At 39.5% G+C, this 20,150-nt stretch overlaps 1 non-coding gene across 1 annotated transcript; it reads left to right on the top strand.

The window, feature by feature from the left end:
- The first annotated feature begins 18,537 nt into the window (after positions 1 to 18,537).
- Positions 18,538 to 18,665, top strand: LOC125996933 (small nucleolar RNA SNORA51). The gene has a single exon (XR_007491590.1). It is a non-coding gene; the product is annotated as a small nucleolar RNA SNORA51 (small nucleolar RNA).
- Positions 18,666 to 20,150: the final 1,485 nt, after the last annotated feature.

The raw sequence follows: 20,150 nt of genomic DNA, 5'->3' as shown, positions 1-20,150 counted from the left end.
CTATGTTGAATAGGAGTGGTGAGAGAGGACAGCCTTGTCTTGTGCCAGAATTTAGGGGGAAGGCTTTTACTTTTTCTCCATTGAGGATAATGTTTGCCACTGGCTTGTGGTAGATGGCCTTCACTATATTGAGAAAGGTTCCCTCCATTCCCATCTTGCTGAGAGTTTTGATCAAGAATGGGTGTTGGACCTTATCAAATGCTTTCTCTGCATCTATTGATATGATCATGTGGTTTCTATTTTTCTTGTTATTGATGTTGTGTAAATATGTTGATAGATTTACGGATGTTAAACCAGCCTTGCATTTTTGGGATGAAACCTACTTGATCTTAGTGGATAATCTTCTTAACGAGGCATTGAATCCTATTTGCCAGGATTTTGTTGAGGATCTTTGCATCTGCATTCATCAGCGATATTGGTCTGTAATTTTCTTTTTTTGTAGCATCTCTGTCTAGTTTAGGTATCAAGGTGATGTTGGCTTCATAAAAGCTATTTGGAAGTGTTTCTGCTTGTTCAATTTCATGAAAGTGTCTTGCCAAGATTGGCAGTAGTTCCTCTTGGAAAGTTTGATAGAATTCATTAGTGAATCCATCTGGACCTGGGCTTTTGTTTTTCGGCAGACATTTGATTACTGTTTTAATTCATCAATGGTGATGGGGGTGTTTAGATATGCTACATCCTCTTCCTTCAACCGTGGAAGATTATAAGAGTCCAAGAATTTATCCATTTCTTCCAGGTTCTCATTTTTAGTGGCGTAGAGTTTTTCAAAGTAGTTTCTGATTACCCTTTGAATCTCTGTCATATCAGTAGTGATTGCTTCTTTTTCATTCCTGATACTAGTTATCAAGATTCTCTCTCTCTCTTTCTTTGTTAGGTTTGCCAGTGGTCTATCAATCTTGTTTATTTTTTCAAAGAACAAACATCTGCTTTCGTTGATCTTTCGGATTTTTTTTGGGTTTCCACTTCGTTGATTTCTGCTCTCAGCTTTGTTATTTCCTTCTGTCTTCCTATTCTTGGGTCCTTTTGTTGAGCATTTTCTAGTTCTATTAGCTGTGTCATTAAGCTACTCAGGTAAGCTCCTTCTTCCTTTCTGATGTGTGCTTGCAAAGCTATAAATTTTCCTCTCAGTACTGCTTTTGCTGTGTCCCATAAGTTCTGATAGTTTGTGTCTTTATTGTCATTTGTTTCCAGGAACCTTTTGATTTCCTCCTTGATTTCGTCTCGGACCCACTGGTTATTGAGCATGAGGCTGTTTAACTTCCAGGTGTTAAAGTGTTTCTTCTGAGTCCCTTTGGAGTTCACAAATAATTTCAGAGCCTTGTGGTCAGCGAAGGAAGTCTGCAAAATTTCTATCTTCTTGATCTTATGGAGGTATGTTTTATGTGCCAGCATGTAGTCTATCCTGGAGAATGTCCCATGTACATTGGAGAAGAATGTGTATCCAGGTTTCTGGGGATGGAGTGTCCTATATATATCCACTAGGCCTCTTTCTTCCATTTCTCTCCTCAGGTCTAGTATATTCTTGTTGGGTTTCAGTCTGGTTGACCTATCCAGTGTTGACAAAGCCGTGTTAAGGTCCCCCACAATTATTGTGTTGTTGTTGATATTATTTTTCACATTTGTCAACAGTTGTATTAAATATTTTGCTGGCCCCTCATTCAGTGCATATATGTTTAGGAGAGTGAATTCTTCCTGCTCTACGTACCCCTTGATTAATACAAAATGTCCATCTTTGTCCCTTACAACCTTCCTGAGTATAAAGTTTGCATTATCTGATATTAGTATGGCCACTCCAGCTTTTTTATGGGTGTTGTTTGCTTGGATAATTTTTCTCCAGCCTTTTATTTTGAGTCTATGTTTGTTCTGACTATTCAGGTGCGTTTCTTGTAGGCAGCAGAAGGTTGGATTGAGTTTTTTGATCCATTTAGCCACTCTGTGTCTCTTAACTGGTGCATTTAGTCCATTGACGTTGAGAGAAAGAATTGTCCTGGGATTTAACGCCATCTTTATTTCAAAATTTGGTGTGTCTTTTGGGTAGTCTTGTCTTAGATTAGGTCCTTCAGTTTTTCTCTTAAGACTGGTTTTGTGTCTGTGAAGTTTCTGAGCTGTTTTTTGTCTGTGAAACCATGTATTCTTCCGTCAAACCGGAAAGTGAGTTTTGCTGGGTATAGTATTCTGGGTGAAGCAGTCATTTCATTCAGTCTTGTCACAATATCCCACCACTGCTTTCTGGCATTTAGTGTTTCTGGTGACAGGTCTGCTGTAAATCTCAGGGAAGCTTGCTTGAACGTGATTTCCCCTTTTGATCTTGCTAAATTTCAGAATTCTGTCTCTATCTGTGGGATTTGTCATTGTGACTAGGATGTGTCTTGGGGTGGTTTTTCTCGGATCTCTTTTGGTTGGTACTCTTCGGGCATGCAGGATTTGATCACATATATTCTTTAGCTCTGGAAGTTTCTCTTTAATGATGTTCTTGACTGTTGATTCTTCCTGGAAGTTTTCTTCCTGGTCTCTGGGACTCCAATGATTCTTAAGTTGTTTCTGTTGATCTTGTCATAGACTTCTATTTTCATCTGTTCCCATTCTTTGACTAATTTTTCCATTGTCTGCTCATTTGCTTTAAGTTTTTTGTCTAATCTCTCCTGCCGCATGGAATTGTTATGTATCTCATCTTCCACAGCACCAAGTCTATTCTCAGCTTCTGATACCCTGTCCCAGAGCTTATCCATTTTGTCATTCACTTAGTTTACTGACTTTTTCAGTCCTGTTAGTTGACATGTTATTTCAGTTTGGAGTTTTGTGATTTCTGTCTTCATATTTTCTTGGTTCTTATTAGTGTTCTGTTCAACTCGATCCATGGTTTCTTGGAGTCCATTGAGCATCTTCCATATAGCTAGTCTAAAGTCCTTATCTGAGAGGTTGATTAGTTGGTTGGTCATTATCTGGTCCTCAGAATTGTCATCTTCATTTTCTATGTCTGATGCTGGCCTGCGTTGTTTCCCCATTGTCACACTTGTATTGTGGGTTTTTCTACGTGTTGTGGTGGTATTCATTGTCTATATGATGCAGGCAGCACAATCCTCTGGCTCCTCCCTTTCTGGATGGGCTGACTTACCTCTAAGGGAGGGGAGTCCTCCATGGATGAAGCCTCACACTGGGTCAAATCTTAGGCCCGAGCATGCAACAGAGAAGACAGTCCGGAGAGAAATGTTTGCTTCTGTGATATAGCACCATTCTTAGTGTAATTTTTCCTTCTTGTTGCAATGGTGTTCTTTCCTTAGAAATAGTGTACGGCCGCGTAGCGAAGCGGAGCCGCCATGCTCCGCTGGAGCCTCTTTTTGCCCCACTCGCAAGAGTTTCACGCAAGAGGACAGTAGACAGACATATACAGGTCAAACTCACAGTTTTTCACAGTTGGGCCCCACTGGGCCGGTGTACTTTCGTGGATTTTCCCCGCCTGTTGTCACACACAGGGAGCCGGCTTTTCCAAAGTTATGCCAGTTTTCATGCTCTGTAGTCCCTCCCTGAAAATGGCGTCTGGGCGAGCGAGTTTTCTGGAGCCTCTTTTTTGCCCCACTCGCAAGAGTTTCACGCAAGAGGACAGTAGACAGACATATACAGGTCAAACTCACAGTTTTTCACAGTTGGGCCCCACTGGGCCAGTGTACTTTCGTGGATTTTCCCCACCTGTTGTCACACACAGGGAGCCGGCTTTTGCAAAGTTATGCCGCTCTTTCTTTTCTTTTCTTTTCTTTTCTTTTCTTTTCTTTTCTTTTCTTTTCTTTTCTTTTCTTTTCTTTTCTCTTTCTTTCTTTCTTTCTTTCTTTCTTTCTCTTTTTCTTTCTTTCTTTCTTTCTTTCTTCTTTCTTTCTTTCTTTCTTTCTTTCTTTCTTCTTTCTTTCTTTCTTTCTTTCTTTCTTTCTTTCTTTCTTTCTTTCTTTCTTTCTTTCTTTCTTTCTTTCTTTCTTTCTCTTCCTCCTTCCTTCCTTCCTTATTTCCTTTCCTTCCTTCCTTATTTCCTTTCCTTCCTTCCCTTCCCTCCCTTCCCTCCTTCCCTCCCTCCCTTCCTTCCCTTCCCTCCCTCCCTCTCCTTCCTTCCCTTCCTCCTTCCCTCCCTTCCCTTCCTCCTTTCCTTCTCTTTCCTTTCTTTCCTTCCTTCCATTCTTCCTTCCTTCTTTCCTTCCTTCTTCCCTTCCTTCCTTCCTTCCTCCCTCCTCCCTCCCCCTTTTTCCCTCCTTCCTCCCTCATTTCTTCCTTTCTCCCTTCCCTCCCCCACCTTTCCTTTCTCCCTCCTCCCTTCCATCCTTCCACCCTTCCTCTTCCCATCCTTTTCCCCTCCCTCCCCCACCTTTCCTCTCTCCCTCCTCCCTTCCTTCCTCTTTCCCCACTCTCCCTTTTTCCTTCCTTTCTCCCTCCTTCCTTCCTTTTTTTCTTTTCTGGGGCCACACCTGGTGCCACTCAGAGATTACTCTGGCTCTGCTGTCAGAAATTGCTCATGGCCAATACAGGATGGACCTCGGTTTGAATCTCAGCATCCCATATGGTTTCCCCAGCCTGCCAACAGTGTCTTTCGAGCACAGAGCCAGGAGTAAATCCTGAGCAGTGCAGGGTGTGGCTCATCACCCTCCCCCCAAAAAAAGAAAAAGAAAAGAAAAGTAAATCGCTCCTGGCTTGAGAGACCAACCATATGAAATGCTATCACTGTGCTACCACACTGGCCCAGAAACCTCTTTTCTGATATTCTTGTCCTGGAGTGCAGGAGGGGATGTCATAATAGGCATTAGAGTCACAAGATGATGTCACTGGAAAAGCAAATTCTATTCCGCTGAAGTTCACTTTCTCATTTGACATGAGAGGACAACCTTGCTTTTTAGATAATGTCCTGGAAAATTCCTTTCTGAACCCAATTTCTTCAACTTTGTATTAACTCTCCTACACCTAATATTCCTAACCCACTCCAACCACATCTTTCTGTTTCCCACTCGAATTTTTTCTCCAAATTTTTAATAATTTCCTTTCTAATAACTTCAGAGGTAGAACTGGCCAACCAGAACCTCTTCCCGTCTTAACAAACCAGCCACTCATCACCCCACAACTGTCTCCCATATTACCAAACCACACACACATCACACCAGGATCTCCTCCGGTCTTCCTAGACTGTTCCCTTTCTGCCCAAACATACCCTCTCATCTTCTGAACCACCACCTTCCTGCCCTCAACCTCCTCACGTTTTGCCAGAAACTTCCCTCAGGGTCCTTCATCTGTCTTCTCTTAAACTCATCTGCCTGGAATTAACTGCCTGGCCTCCTCCTCCTCCTCTTCACTATTTCCACCAGCTCTGGATCATCTGGTCTTTCTATTGACACGACTAGAAAAGGGTAAGTCAAATGTCAAAAGAAAGAAAAGATGAAATGATGTTAGGAAACATTTTAAATAAAACCTAATTAAAAATAGATTAAGACCTTTGTAGCTTTTGAGTAAATATTTAAGCTCAATGCCCATGTATGAACTTAACTGATAGCATGAACACTTCCAGTATCTTCTCTGCTTCTAGGAGGATGAGTTATATGTCTGACAGTCTAGATCAAGTCTTTAGCCAAGCCTTGCATGCATGTGACAAGTTGAGGATAGGAAAGAGACAAGATGCCCTTTGAGGTGTGCTGCCTCTTCAGGACTCCACTAGCTGCAATTGAGATAGGATGTGTTCAAATTTGAGCTGAGGCATATTGAACCAAACCCAATGGGTTGTACTCCTTTATTTAAAAATTAGGAAGCACCAGTGCCATCGTATAGCATTTACCTAATGTGTCTATGAAAACGCAATTGAGATACTGAGGGAAAGCTAGGAGCATTTTTAGAGAGTGGGTCATTTTCTTCAATGGTTTTGGGTCACAACTTCATCCAATTAGTACTCCTGGATTTGCAAACGGGGTTCACCTATAGTAGGCTCAGAGTCATATGGGATGCTATGAATTGAATCTTGTTCAGCAGCATGCAAGGCAAGCACCCTACACACTGTGCTGTCATGCAAGCTCCAAATGAATATTTTTCCTTATTACAAGAATTATGTACTTTAACTAATAGTATATACCAGTTTTCCCACTGTGTTCCAAGATAAAATACAGAATACTACACAGCTTTTATTTAACGTGTCTCTTTAACTACCTCTAATTTGTGCCAGTGCATCTTTCTTTGTCTCAAATGAATATTTTTAAAACAGCTAACGAGAGGTGAGCACATCTGGGATATATTAAGTGGGAAAAAATTAAATAGAAAAGTTAACATGGTCTTGTTTAGTAAAGGACAATAAAAATCGGAAAGAATCATATTTGTATGTATAGTATATAACATGAGTAGCACTTTTGTTTATAATATATACATATATAGTTATTTAAATCAATGAGACAGTTTTATAACTAATTTAACTACCACTTCCATAATCTATTTTATATTGTTGGAAGAGCAGGTTGCTCTATAAGAATCCATTTTTGTTAAAAATAATTATATATAAGTCTGTATATAAGAATTAATATATTTTTTAATTTTTTCTTTATTTAAACATCCTGATTACAAATATGATTGTAGAGCATAAAAACCGGCTAACCTTTGCAAAAGCTGGCTCCCTGTGTGTGACACCAGGCGGGCAAAATCCACGAAAGTACACCGGCCCAGTGGGGCTCAGCTGTGAAAGACTGTGAGTGTGACCTGTCTATGTCTGTCTACTGTCCTCTTGCGTGAAACTCTTGCGAGTGGGGCAAAAAGAGCCTCCAGAAACCTCGCTCGCCCAGACGCCATTTTCAGGGAGGGACTTCAGAGCATAAAAACCGGCTAACCTTTGCAAAAGCTGGCTCCCTGTGTGTGACACCAGGCGGGGAAAATCCGCGAAAGTACACCGGCCCAGTGGGGCTCAGCTGTGAAAGACTGTGAGTGTGACCTGTCTATGTCTGTCTACTGTCCTCTTGCGTGAAACTCTTGCGAGTGGGGCAAAAAGAGGCTCAGAGGAGCACGGCCGCTCCACTTCGCTACGCGGCCGTGCACTCTTTCTAAGGAAAGAACTCCATTGCAACAAGAAGGAAAAATCGCACTAAGAACGGCGCTATATCACAGAAGCAAACATTTCTCTCTGGACTGTCTTCTCTGTTGCATGCTCGGGCCTAAGATTTGACCCAGTGTGAGGCTTCATCCACGCAGGACTCCCCTCCCTTAGAGGCAAGTCAGCCCATCCAGAAAGGGAGGAGCCAGAGAAGTGTGCTGCCTACATCATATAGACAATGAATACCACCACAACACGTAGAAAAACCCACAATACAAGTGTGACAATGGGGAAACAATGCAGGCCAGCATCAGACATAGAGAATGAAGATGACAATTCTGAGGACCAGATAATGACTGAACAACTAATCAACCTCTCAGATAAGGACTTTAGACTAGCAATATGGAAGGTGCTCAACAGACTCCAAGAAACCATGGATCGAGTTGAACAGAACACTAATAAGAACCAAGAAAATACGAAGGCAGAAATGACAAAACTCCAAACTGAAATAACATGTCAACTAACAGGACTGAAAAAGTCAGTAAACGAAGTGAATGACAAAATGGATAAGCTCTGGGACAGGGTATCAGAAGCTGAGAATAGACTTGGTGCTGTGGAAGATGAGATACATAACAATTCCATACAGCAGGAGAGATTGGACAAAAAACTTAAAGCAAATGAGCAGACAATGGAAAAATTAGTCAAAGAATGGGAACAGACGAAAATAGAAGTCTACGAAAAGATCAACAGAAACAACTTAAGAATCATTGGAGTCCCAGAGACCCAGGAAGAAAATTTCCAGGAAGAATCAATGGTCAAGAACATCATTAAAGAGAAACTTCCAGAGCTAAAGAATATATGTGATCAAATCCTGCATGCCCGAAGAGTACCAACCAAAAGAGACCCCAGAAAAACCACCCCAAGACACATCCTAGTCACAATGACAAATCCCACAGATAGAGACAGAATTCTGAAAACAGCAAGATCAAAAGGGGAAATCATGTTCAAGCAAGCTTCCCTGAGATTTACAGCAGACCTGTCACCAGAAACGCTCAATGCCAGAAAGCAGTGGTGGGATATTGTGACAAGACTGAATGAAATGAATGCTTCACCCAGAATACTATACCCAGCAAAACTCACTTTCCGGTTTGATGGAAGAATACATGGTTTCACAGACAAAAAACAGCTCAGAAACTTCACAGACACAAAACCAGTCTTAAGAGAAAAACTGAAAGACCTAATCTAAGACAAGACTACCCAAAAGACACACCAAATTTTGAAATAAAGATGGCGTTAAATCCCAGGACAATTCTTTCTCTCAACGTCAATGGACTAAATGCACCAGTTAAGAGACACAGAGTGGCTAAATGGATCAAAAAACTCAATCCAACCTTCTGCTGCCTACAAGAAACGCACCTGAATAGTCAGAACAAACATAGACTCAAAATAAAAGGCTGGAGAAAAGTTATCCAAGCAAACAACACCCATAAAAAAGCTGGAGTGGCCATACTAATATCAGATAATGCAAACTTTATACTCAGGAAGGTTGTAAGGGACAAAGACGGACATTTTATATTAATCAAGGGGTACGTAGAGCAGGAAGAATTCACTCTCCTAAACATATATGCACCGAATGAGGGGCCAGCAAAATATTTAATACAACTATTGACAAATCTGAAAAATAATATCAACAACAACACAATAATTGTGGGGGACCTTAACACGGCCTTGTCAACACTGGACAGGTCAACCAGACTGAAACCCAACAAGAATATACTAGACCTGAGGAGAGAAATGGAAGAAAGAGGCCTAGTGGATATATATAGGACACTCCATCCCCAGAAACCTGGATACACATTCTTCTCCAATGTACATGGGACATTCTCCAGGATAGACTACATGCTGGCACATAAAACATACCTCCATAAGATCAAGAGAATAGAAATTTTGCAGACTACCTTCGCTGACCACAAGGCTCTGAAATTATTTGTGAACTCCAAAGGGACTCAGAAGAAACACTTTAACACCTGGAAGTTAAACAGACTCATGCTCAATAACCAGTGGGTCCGAGATGAAATCAAGGAGGAAATAAAAAGGTTCCTGGAAACAAATGACAATAAATACACAAACTCTCAGAACCTATGGGACACAGCAAAAGCAGTACTGAGAGGAAAATTTATAGTTTGCAAGCACACATCAGGAAGGAAGAAGGAGCTTACCTGAGTAGCTTAATGACACAGCTAATAGAACTAGAAAATGCTCACCAAAAGGACCCAAGAATAGGAAGACAGAAGGAAATAACAAAGCTGAGAGCAGAAATCAATGATGTGGAAACTCAAAAAACAATCCGAAAGATCAACGAAAGCAGAAGTTGGTTCTTTGAAAAAATAAACAAGATTGATAGACCACTGGCAAACCTAACAAAGAAAGAGAGAGAGAGAAACTTGATAACTCGTATCAGGAATGAAAAAGGAGAGATCACTACTGATATGACAGAGATTCAAAGGGTAATCAGAAACTACTTTGAAAAACTCTACGCCACTAAAAATGAGAACCTGGAAGAAATGGATAAATTCTTGGACTCTTATAATCTTCCACGGTTGAAGGAAGAGGATGTAGCATATCTAAAAACCCCCATCACCATTGATGAAATTAAAACAGTAATCAAATGTCTGCCGAAAAACAAAAGCCCAGGTCCAGATGGATTCACTAATGAATTCTATCAAACTTTCCAAGAGGAACTACTGCCAATCTTGGCAAGACTCTTTCATGAAATTGAACAAACAGAAACACTTCCAAATAGCTTTTATGAAGCCAACATCACCTTGATACCTAAACCAGACAGAGACGCTACCAAAAAAGAAAATTACAGACCAATATCACTGATGAATGCAGATGCAAAGATCCTCAACAAAATCCTGGCAAATAGGATTCAATGCCTCGTTAAGAAGATTATCCACTACAGTCAAGTAGGTTTCATCCCAGGAATGCAAGGCTGGTTTAACATCCGTAAATCTATCAACATATTTACACAACATCAATAACAAGAAAAATAAAAACCACATGATCATATCAATAGATGCAGAGAAAGCATTTGATAAGGTCCAACACCCATTCTTGATCAAAACTCTCAGCAAGATGGGAATGGAGGGAACCTTTCTCAATATAGTGAAGGCCATCTACCACAAGCCAGTGGCAAATATTATCCTCAATGGAGAAAAACTGAAAGCCTTCCCTCTAAATTCTGGCACAAGACAAGGCTGTCCTCTCTCACCACTCCTATTCAACATAGCACTGGAAGTACTTGCTATAGCGATTAGGCAAGAAAAGGATATCAAGGGAATCCAGATAGGAAAGGAAGAAGTCAAGCTCTCACTGTTTGCAGATGACATGATACTCTACTTAGAAAACCCTAAAGACTCTATCAAAAAGGTTCTAGAAACAATAGACTCATATAGCAAGGTGGCAGGCTACAAAATTAACACACAAAAATCAATGGCCTTTCTATATACCAATAGTAATAAGGATGAAATGGACATTAAGAAAACAACCCCATTCACAATAGTACCACACAAACTCAAATATCTTGGAATCAACTTGACTAAATATGTGAAGGACCTATACAAAGAAAACTATAAAACTCTGCTCCAAGATATAAGAGAGGACACACGGAAATGCAAACACATAACCTGCTCATGGATTGGCAGGATTAACATCATCAAAATGTCAATACTCCCCAAGGCATTATACAGATTTAATGCCATCCCTCTAAAGATACCCATGACATTCTTCAAAGAAGTGGATCAGACACTTTTGAAATTCATTTGGAACAATAAACACCCTCGAATAGCTAAAGCAATCATTGGGAAAAAGAATATGGGAGGAATTACTTTTCCCAACTTTAAACTGTACTACAAAGCAACAGTTATCAAAACAGCATGGTATTGGAATAAGGATAGGTCCTCAGATCAGTGGAATAGGCTTGAATACTCAGAAAATGTTCCCCAGAGATACAACCATCTAATTTTTGATAAAGGAGCAGGAAATCCTAAATGGAGCAGGGAAAGCCTCTTCAACAAGTGGTGTTGGCACAATTGGATAGCCACTTGCAAAAAATTAAACTTAGACCCCCAGCTAACATCATGTACAAAGGTAAAATCCAAATGGATTAAAGACCTCGATATCAGCCCCAAAACCATAAGATATATAGAACAGCACATAGGCAAAACACTACAGGACATTACAGGCATCTTCAAGGAGGAAACTGCACTCTCCAAGCAAGTGAAAGCAGAGATTAACAGATGGGAATATATTAAGCTGAGAAGCTTCTGCACCTCAAAGGAAATAGTGCCCAGGATACAAGAGCCACCCACTGAGTGGGAGAAACTATTCACCCAATACCCATCAGATAAGGGGCTAATCTCCAAAATATACAAGGCACTGACAGAACTTTACAAGAAAAAAACATCTAACCCCATCAAAAAATGGGGAGAAGAAATGAACAGACACTTTGACAAAGAAGAAATACGCATGGCCAAAAGACACATGAAAAAATGTTCCACATCACTAATCATCAGGGAGATGCAAATCAAAACAACGATGAGATACCACCTCACACCCCAGAGAATGGCACACATCACAAAGAATGAGAATAAACAGTGTTGGCGGGGATGTGGAGAGAAAGGAACTCTTATCCACTGCTGGTGGGAATGCTGTCTAGTTCAACCTTTATGGAAAGCGATATGGAGATTCCTCCAAAAACTGGAAATCGAGCTCCCATACGATCCAGCTATACCACTCCTAGGAATATACCCTAGGAACACAAAAATACAATACAAAAACCCCTTCCTTACACCTATATTCATTGCAGCTCTATTTACCATAGCAAGACTCTGGAAACAACCAAGATGCCCTTCAACAGATGAATGGCTAAAGAAACTGTGGTACATATACACAATGGAATATTATGCAGCTGTCAGGAGAGATGAAGTCATGAAATTTTTCTATACATGGATGTACATGGAATCTATTATGCTGAGTGAAATAAGTCAGAGAGAGAGAGAAAAACGCAGAATGGTCTCACTCATCTATGGGTTTTAAGAAAAATGAAAGACACCCTTGTAATAATAATTTTCAGACACAAAAGAGAAAAGAGCTGGAAGTTCCAGCTCACCTCAGGAAGCTCACCACAAAGAGTGATGAGTTTAGTTAGAGAAATAACTACATTTTGAACTGTCCTAATATTGAGAATGTATGAGGGAAATGTAGAGCCTGTTTAGGGTACAGGCGGGGGTTGGGGGGGGAGGAGGGAGATTTGGGACTTGGGTGATGGGAATGTTGCACTGGTGATGGGTGGTGTTCCTTTTATGACTGAAACCCAAACACAATCATGTATGTAATCAAGGTGTTTAAATAAAAAAAAATTATGCATTAAAAAAAATAACAAATTTAGGGGCCGGGCGGTGGCGCTAAAGGTAAGGTGCCTGCCTTGCCTGCGCTAGTCTTGGACGGACCGCGGTTCGATCCCCCAATGTCCAAAAAAAAAAAACAAATATGATTGTGATTAATTTTCAGTCATGTAAAGAACACCTTCACCAGTGCAACATTCCCACCACCAATGTCCCAAATCTCCCTCCATCCCACCCCACCCCCACCTGTACTCTAGACAGGCTTTCCATTTCCCTCAATCATTTACATGATTATGGTAGTTCTCAGTGTAGTTATTTCTAAAACTCAACTCACCACTCTTTGTGGTGAGCTTCATGAAGTGAGCTGGAAGTTACAGCCCTACTCTCATTGTCTCTAAGGATTGTTGCAAAAATGACTTTTATTTTTCTTAAAACCAATAGATGAGTGAGACTATTCTGCATCTCTCTCTCCCTCTGACTTATTTCACTCAGCATAATAGATTCCATGTACATCCATGTATAGAAAAATTTCATGACTTCATCTCTCCTGACGGCTGCATAATATTCAATTGTGTATATGTACCACAGTTTCTTTAGCCATTGATCTGTTGAAGGGCATCTTGGTTGTTTTCAGAGCCTGGCTATTGTGAATAGTGCTACAATAAATATAGTTGTGAGGAAGGGGTTTTTGTATTGTATTCTTGTATTCCTAGCGTATATACCTAGGAGTGGAATAGCTGGGAGCTCAGTTTTCAGTTTTAAGAAGAATCTCCATATTGCTTTCCATAGAGGTTGGACTAGATGGCATTCCCACCAGCAATGGATAAGAGTTCCTTTCTCTTCACATCCCCGCCAGCACTGATTGTTCTCATTCTTTGTGATGTGTGCCAATCTCAGTGATGTGAGATGGTATCTCATCATTGTTTTGATTTACATCTCCCTGATGTTCAGTGATGAGGAACATTTTTTATGTGCCCTTTGGCCATTTGTATTTCTTTTTTTTTTTATCAAAGTTTCTGTTCATTTCTTCTCCCCATTTTTTGATGGGATTAGATGTTTTTTTCTTGTAAAGTTCTGTCAGTGCCCTATATATTTTGGAGACTAGCCCCTTATCTGATGGGTATTGGGTGGATAGTTTCTCCCACATGGTGGGTGGCTCTTGTATACTGGGCACTATTTCTTTTGAGATGCAGAAGCTTCTCAGTTTAATATATTCCCATATGTTTATCTCTGCTTCCACTTGTTTAGAAAGTGCAGTGTCCTCCTTGAAGATGCCTTGAGTCTCACTGTCATGGAGTGTTTTACCTACATGTTGTTCTATATACCTATGGTATCAGGTCTGATATCAAGGTCTTTAATCCATTTGGATTTTACCTTCGTACATGATGTTAACTGGGGTCTATATTCACTTTTGGCCAACGAGGTCTGCCAGCACCACATGGTGAAGAGGATTTTCCTGCTCCACTTAGAATTTCTTGCTCCTTTGTCAAAGATTAGGTAATTGTATGTCTCGGGAACATTTTCTTTTTCTTTTTTTTTTTTTTTTTTTTTTTTGGTGGTTTTTGGGTCACACCTGGCAGTGATCAGAGGTTTTTCCTGGCTCTGTGCTCAGAAATTGGCCCTGGCAGGCACGGGGGACCATATGGGATGCCGGGATTTGAACCGATGACCTTCTGCATAAAAGGTATACGCCTTACCTCTATGCTATCTCTCCAGTCCCAAGGGGAACATTTTCTGAGAACTCAAGCCCATTCCACTGATCTGAGGGTCTGTCTTTATTCCAATACCATGCTGTTTTGATAACTATTGCTTTGTAGTACAGTTTAAAGTTGGGGAAAGTAATATCTCCCATTTTCTTTTCCCTAGGAGTGCTTTAGCTATTTGAGGGTGTTTATTGTTCCAGATGAACTTCATAAGTGTTTGATCAACTTCTTTAAAGAATGTCATGTGTATCTTTAGAGGGATCACATTAAATCTGTACAATGCTTTGGGGAGTATTGCCATTTTAATGATGTTAATCCTGCCAATCCATGAGCAAGGTATGTGTTTCCATTTCCCTGTGTCCTCTCTTATTTCTTGGAGTAGGGCTTTATAGTTTTCCTTGTATAGGTCCTTCACATCTTTGGTCAAGTTGACTCCAAGATATTTGAGTTTGTGTGGCACTAATGTGAATGGGATGCTTTCTTTACATTCATCTCTTCCCTATCATTTTTGGTGTATAAAAAGGCCATTGATTTCTGTGTGTTAATTTTGTAGCCTGCTCCTTGCTATATGAGTTTATTATTTCTAGAAGCTTTTTGGTAGAGTCTTTAGGGTTTTCTAAGTAGAGTATTATGTCATCTGCAAACAGTGAGAGCTTGACTACTTCCTTTCCTATCTGGATTCCCTTGATATCTTTTTCTTGCCTTATCACTATAGCAAGTACTTCCAGTACTATGTTGAAGAGGAGTGGTGAGAGAGGACAGCCTTGTCTTGTACCAGAATTTAGAGGAAAGGCTTTTAGTTTTTCTCCGTTGAGGACAATGTTTGCCTCTGGCTGTGGTAGATAGCTTTAACTAGATTGAGAAAGGTTCCTTTCATTGCCATCTTGCAGAGAGTTTTGATCAAGAATGGGTGTTGGGTATTATCAAATGCTTTCTATGCGTCAATTGATATAATCCTGTGATTTTTATTTTTCTTGTTGATGTTTTGTATTATGTTGATAGATTACAGATGTTAAACCATCCTTGCGTTCCTGGGATGAAACCTACTTGGTCGTAGTGTATGATCTTCTTGATGATGCATTGGATCTTATTTGCCAGAATTTTGTTGAAGATTTTTGCATCTGCATTCATCAGGGATATTGGTCTGTAATTTTCTTTTTTGGCAGCATATCTGTCTGGTTTTGGTATCAAGATGATGTTGGCTTCATAAAAGCTGTTTGGGAGTGTACCCGTTTTTTCAATTTCATGGAAGAGCCTGGCTAGCATTGGTAGTAGCTCCTCTTGAAAGGTTTGAAAGAATTCATTAGTAAATCCATCTGGGTCTGGGCTTTTCTTTTTGGGCAGATGTTTGATTACAGTTTCAATTTCCTCAATAGTGATGGGGTGTTTAGATATGCTACATCCTCCTAACTTAATTGTGGAAGGTTATAAGTGTTCAAGAATTCATTCATTTCTTCTAGGTTCTCATGTTTAGTAGCAGTAAGTTTCTCAAAGAAGTTTCTGATTACCCTTTGGATATCTGCAATATCTGTCGTAATCTCCCCCTTTTCATTTCTAATATGGGTTATGAAGTTTCTCTCTTTCTCTTTCTTAATTAGTTTTGCCAATGGTCTATCAACCTTGTTTATTTTTTCAAAGAACCAATTTTTGTTGATCTTTCAGATTGTTTTTTGGGTTTCTACGTCGTTGATTTCTGCTCTCAACTTTGTTATTTCTTTCTGTCTATTTATTGCGTCCTTTGGTTGAGCACTTTCTAATTCTATGAGCTGCGTCATTAAGCTATTCAGGTATGCTCCTTCTTCCTTCCTGATGTGTGCTTGCAAAGCTATAAATTTTCCTCTCAGGACGGCTTTTGCTGTGCCCCATAGATTCTGGCAGTTTGTGTCTTCATTATCATTTGTTTACAGGAAAATTTTGATTTCCTCTTTGATTTCATCTCGAACCCATTGGTTTTTCAGTAGCAGGGTGTTTAATTTCCAATTGTTAAAGTTTTTCTTCTGTGTCCCTTTGTAGTTCACATCTAATTTCAGAACCTTTGGTCAGCAAAGGTAGCCTGCAAGATTTCTATCCTCTTGATTTTATGAAGGTATGTTTTATGTGTCAACATGAAGTCTATCCTGGAGAATGACCCATGTACATTGGAGAAGAATGTGTATCCAGGTTTTTTGGGGTGTAGTGTCATATATATAGTCCTCTTTCTTCCATTACTCTTTTCAGGGCTTGTAAGTTTTTGTTGGATTTTAGTCTGGTTGACCTATCAAGTGTTGAAAGGGCCGTGTTGAAGTCTCCCACAATTATTGTGTTTTATTGATGTCGTCTTTCAGATTTGTCAGTAATTGTATTAGATAATTTGCTGTTCTCTCATTGGGTACATATATGTTTAATAGTCTAATTTCTTCCTGTTGCACATATCCCTTGATTAGTACATAGTGTCCATCTTTGTCCCTTACCACTTTTCCGAGTATAAAGTTGGTCATCAGATATTAATATGGCCACCCCAGGTTTTTAAGGGTGATGTTTGCTTGGATGATTTTCCTCAAGCCTTTTATTTTGAGTCCATGTTTGTTTTGACTATTCAGGTGTGTTTTTTGCAGGCAGCAGAAGGTTGGATTCATCTTTTTGACCCATTTTGCCACTCTGCGTCTTTTAGTTGGTGAACTTAGTCCATTGACATTGAGGGAGATGATTAACAGTATTTAATGTAATCTTTGTAGATAAGTTTGCTGTGTTTAATGGTCTCTCTTGTCTTATAGTAGACCTTTCAGTTTTTCCTTTAAGGCTGGTTTTTCATCTGTGAAATTTCTGAGCTATTTTTTATCCATGAAGCTATGTATCTTTCCTTCAAACCTGAACATAAGTCGGGCTCGATGCAGTATTCTCGGTGAAGCACCCATTTCATTCAGTCTTGTCACAATATCCCACCACTGTCTTCTGGCCTTGAGAGTTTCTTGCTACATGTCTGCTGTAAGTCTTAGGGATGCTCCTTTGAATGTAATTTCCCTTTTTGATCTTGCTGCTTTCAGTATTCTATCTCTATCTGTGGGATTTGTCATTATAACGAGGATGTGTCTTGGGGTGTTTTTCTTTGGGTCTCTTTTAGCTGGTACTCTTTGGGCATGCAGGATTTGATTGCATGTAGTCTTTAACTCTGGGAGTATCTTTTTGTTGATGTCTTTGACAGTTGATTCTTTCTGGAGCTCTCCTATCTGGGCCTCTGGGACTCCAATGATTCTTATGTTGTTTCTGTTGAGTTTATCAAAGACTTCTATTTTCATCTGTTCACATTCCTTGAGTACTTTGTCCATTGTCTGATCGTTTGTCTTATGGTTCTTTTCCAATTTCTTCTGCTGTGTTGTGTTTTTCTGCATCTCATCTTTCAGCATGCCAATTCTGTCTTCAGCTACTGTTACCTTGCTGGCGAGGCCATCTCAATTTTCAATTGAGATATTTTGTTTTTCAGATCTGTTATTTCAGTTTGGAGTTTTCTGATTTCTGTTTTTGTGTTCTGTTCAGATTGATCTATGCTTTCTTTGAGTTCTACAAACATCTTTTATATTTCTATTCTAAACTCCTTATCCAAGAGGTTAATCAGATGGTTGGAATTTTTTAGGTCATCCGCTCTATCTTATTCATTCTCTGTGCATCGTGTTGGCCTGCGAGGTTTCCCCATTGTCACGCTTGTAGTGTGAATTTTTCTGCATGTTGTGGTGGGGTTCATTGGTTAGAAAGAGTGCGCAGCAGCGAAGCAAAGTGGAGCAGTAGTGCTCTTCTGGAGCCTCTGGGAGAGCTAATTTTCTGGGCCCTTTTTGTCCCACTCCCAAGAGGTTCAGGAGACAGTACCATGGAAAAACACGCACAGGCAACACTTACAGTTTCTCTCAGTCAAGAACTACTGGGCTGGCGTAGATATTCCCAGCCTGACATCGCAACATGGGGACTTGCCTTTCTGCAGAATACTGTGGATAGCCGCTTCATGGTCAGACACAGTTCCTTTGGCATTCCGGCCCTTGGATGAGCCTTTGGGAGATCTATTTTTGTGGGCCCAGTTTGGCCCACTCCCAAGAGGTTCAGGAGACAGGACAGTGGAAAAACACACACAGGCAACACTTACAGTTTCTCACAGTCGGAAACCACTGGGCGTGCATAGATATTTCCCAGGAATTAAAGCATTTATTATAATATGACTTGAAGCATAAGTTAAAAAGAACAGTTAGTTGTTTTAGATATTTTAGAGTTGATAAACAAGTAGAAAGCCTGTCTAGAGTACAGGCCAGTGTGGGTGGAGTGGAAGGACACTTGGGATATTGGTGATGGGAATGTTGCACTGGTGAAGGTTGTTTTTTTTTTAACATATATAAAAAAAATAAAAAAAAGTAAAGAAAAGAAAAGATAAGGCCTCCCAATGCTTACCAAAGGCTGTGTTATTTACACTGAAAAGAAAGAGGAGGTACAGTAAATGCTCCACATATACACCTCAAACCAGGACCTTTGCCTGGTCTGTATTGTGAATGGGGGACAAAAAAAAAAGAGTTGATAAACAGGATGATAACAATTATATGTGGAAAAAGGAGAAAAAGAATAAACAGGTTGATATCAATTATATGTGGTTTTTAGAATAATTGCATAAAGAAAAGTAATGGTTTAAAAAGTGGTCGTTGAGAACTCTTGGCCCCAGAAGTATAGTGAGGAGAAAGAAAGAAATTGAGTGGAAGAGAAAAAGACAAATATGAAATAATAGGTGATAGAGGTTAAGGGGGACTCAGGTGCATTGGTGGTTTTAAAGAAGGACAATCTATATATTCAAGCCACACAATTAACCACAATGAAATCATGAGACTCAAACTTTAACAACCAATATTAAAACAGTGCCTGTTATGCTGTCAGGCTGGGGAGAAGGTATGAAATGGACTCAGAATATTGGTGGAAGTGGTTGACACTGGTTGTGAGATTGGTGCTGAAATATTGTATCTAAAGCCCAGTTATGAATAATAAGCCCAGTTATGAATGTAAATCACAATTATTAAAATTAAAAATAAAAAAACTAAAAGTAATTTAAAAAAAGAAAGGCATACATATGGGAGCTCATAAAATGAGGGAAAAAAAGACCTTTAATTTTTTTATAGTTCCAGAACAAAGAGGAATTCCAAAATTCCTCTTCTTGTTCTAAACCTAAATATGCTCTCTTGTAGTAACATGGATTTTCTTACTTATCAAAAGTAAGATGTAAACTTTACATACTCTCATATGTAAAACAAATACCTACACAACATAAATACAACTTTAAAAACAGCATGTTAAAATAACCACCTAATAGAAAAAAATAAAAGACATAATCTGTCTTATTGTACCCTTATTAAATTGATCATTCTTACCATCAGTGTGAATTTAGTTACTGCTTTGTATAGTCTAATCCCAGAATTCCTTTTTTAGATAATCTTGTATTATCTAAAAAGTTATCTAAAAAAACTTTACAGAAATGTTAGTGGTTTGCTTCAAACTTATGAGTCAGGTAATAGGTATTGCCCTCACATTAAACTCCAGTTTACCTCTTTCTTCCTTCCCCCACTTTCACACCTATGGGGCCACCCTTCTCTCCAGCATTCCAGTCATCTGAGGTTATGAGCTGCTAAGTTTGAAGACATGGTCTCAGTCACTACATGTGATGAGATAAGTCTTATAATCATCACCCCAGGCTCAGGAGCATGAAGAATGAATCCTTGTGTCTTTCTTGTTTATGATACATTCATGTACTCACCCAAAAAAGGGATTTGTAGCTCTGCCCCAACATATATTTATTAAGAATAAAAGCAAATGGAAGTTCTATCTATTCTGTACTGCCATTTTTGATGGAAAAAAAAGCATCAATAAGGGCTTATTTTAATTAATTTTAAACATTTGACCCACATGGGATATGAATTACTTCCTTTCATATTTGTGCCTGATGTCACCAAAAAGGAGTAGATAAATCAAACACACCATTTGTCCTGAAGGAGTAAAAATAATAAT

The sequence above is a fragment of the Suncus etruscus genome, chromosome 18 (genome assembly GCF_024139225.1).
Source record: "Suncus etruscus isolate mSunEtr1 chromosome 18, mSunEtr1.pri.cur, whole genome shotgun sequence".
Classification (NCBI taxonomy): Eukaryota; Metazoa; Chordata; class Mammalia; order Eulipotyphla; family Soricidae; genus Suncus; species Suncus etruscus.
Note: the sequence above shows the minus strand (reverse complement) of the source record. Positions and strands in the feature narration are given on the sequence as shown.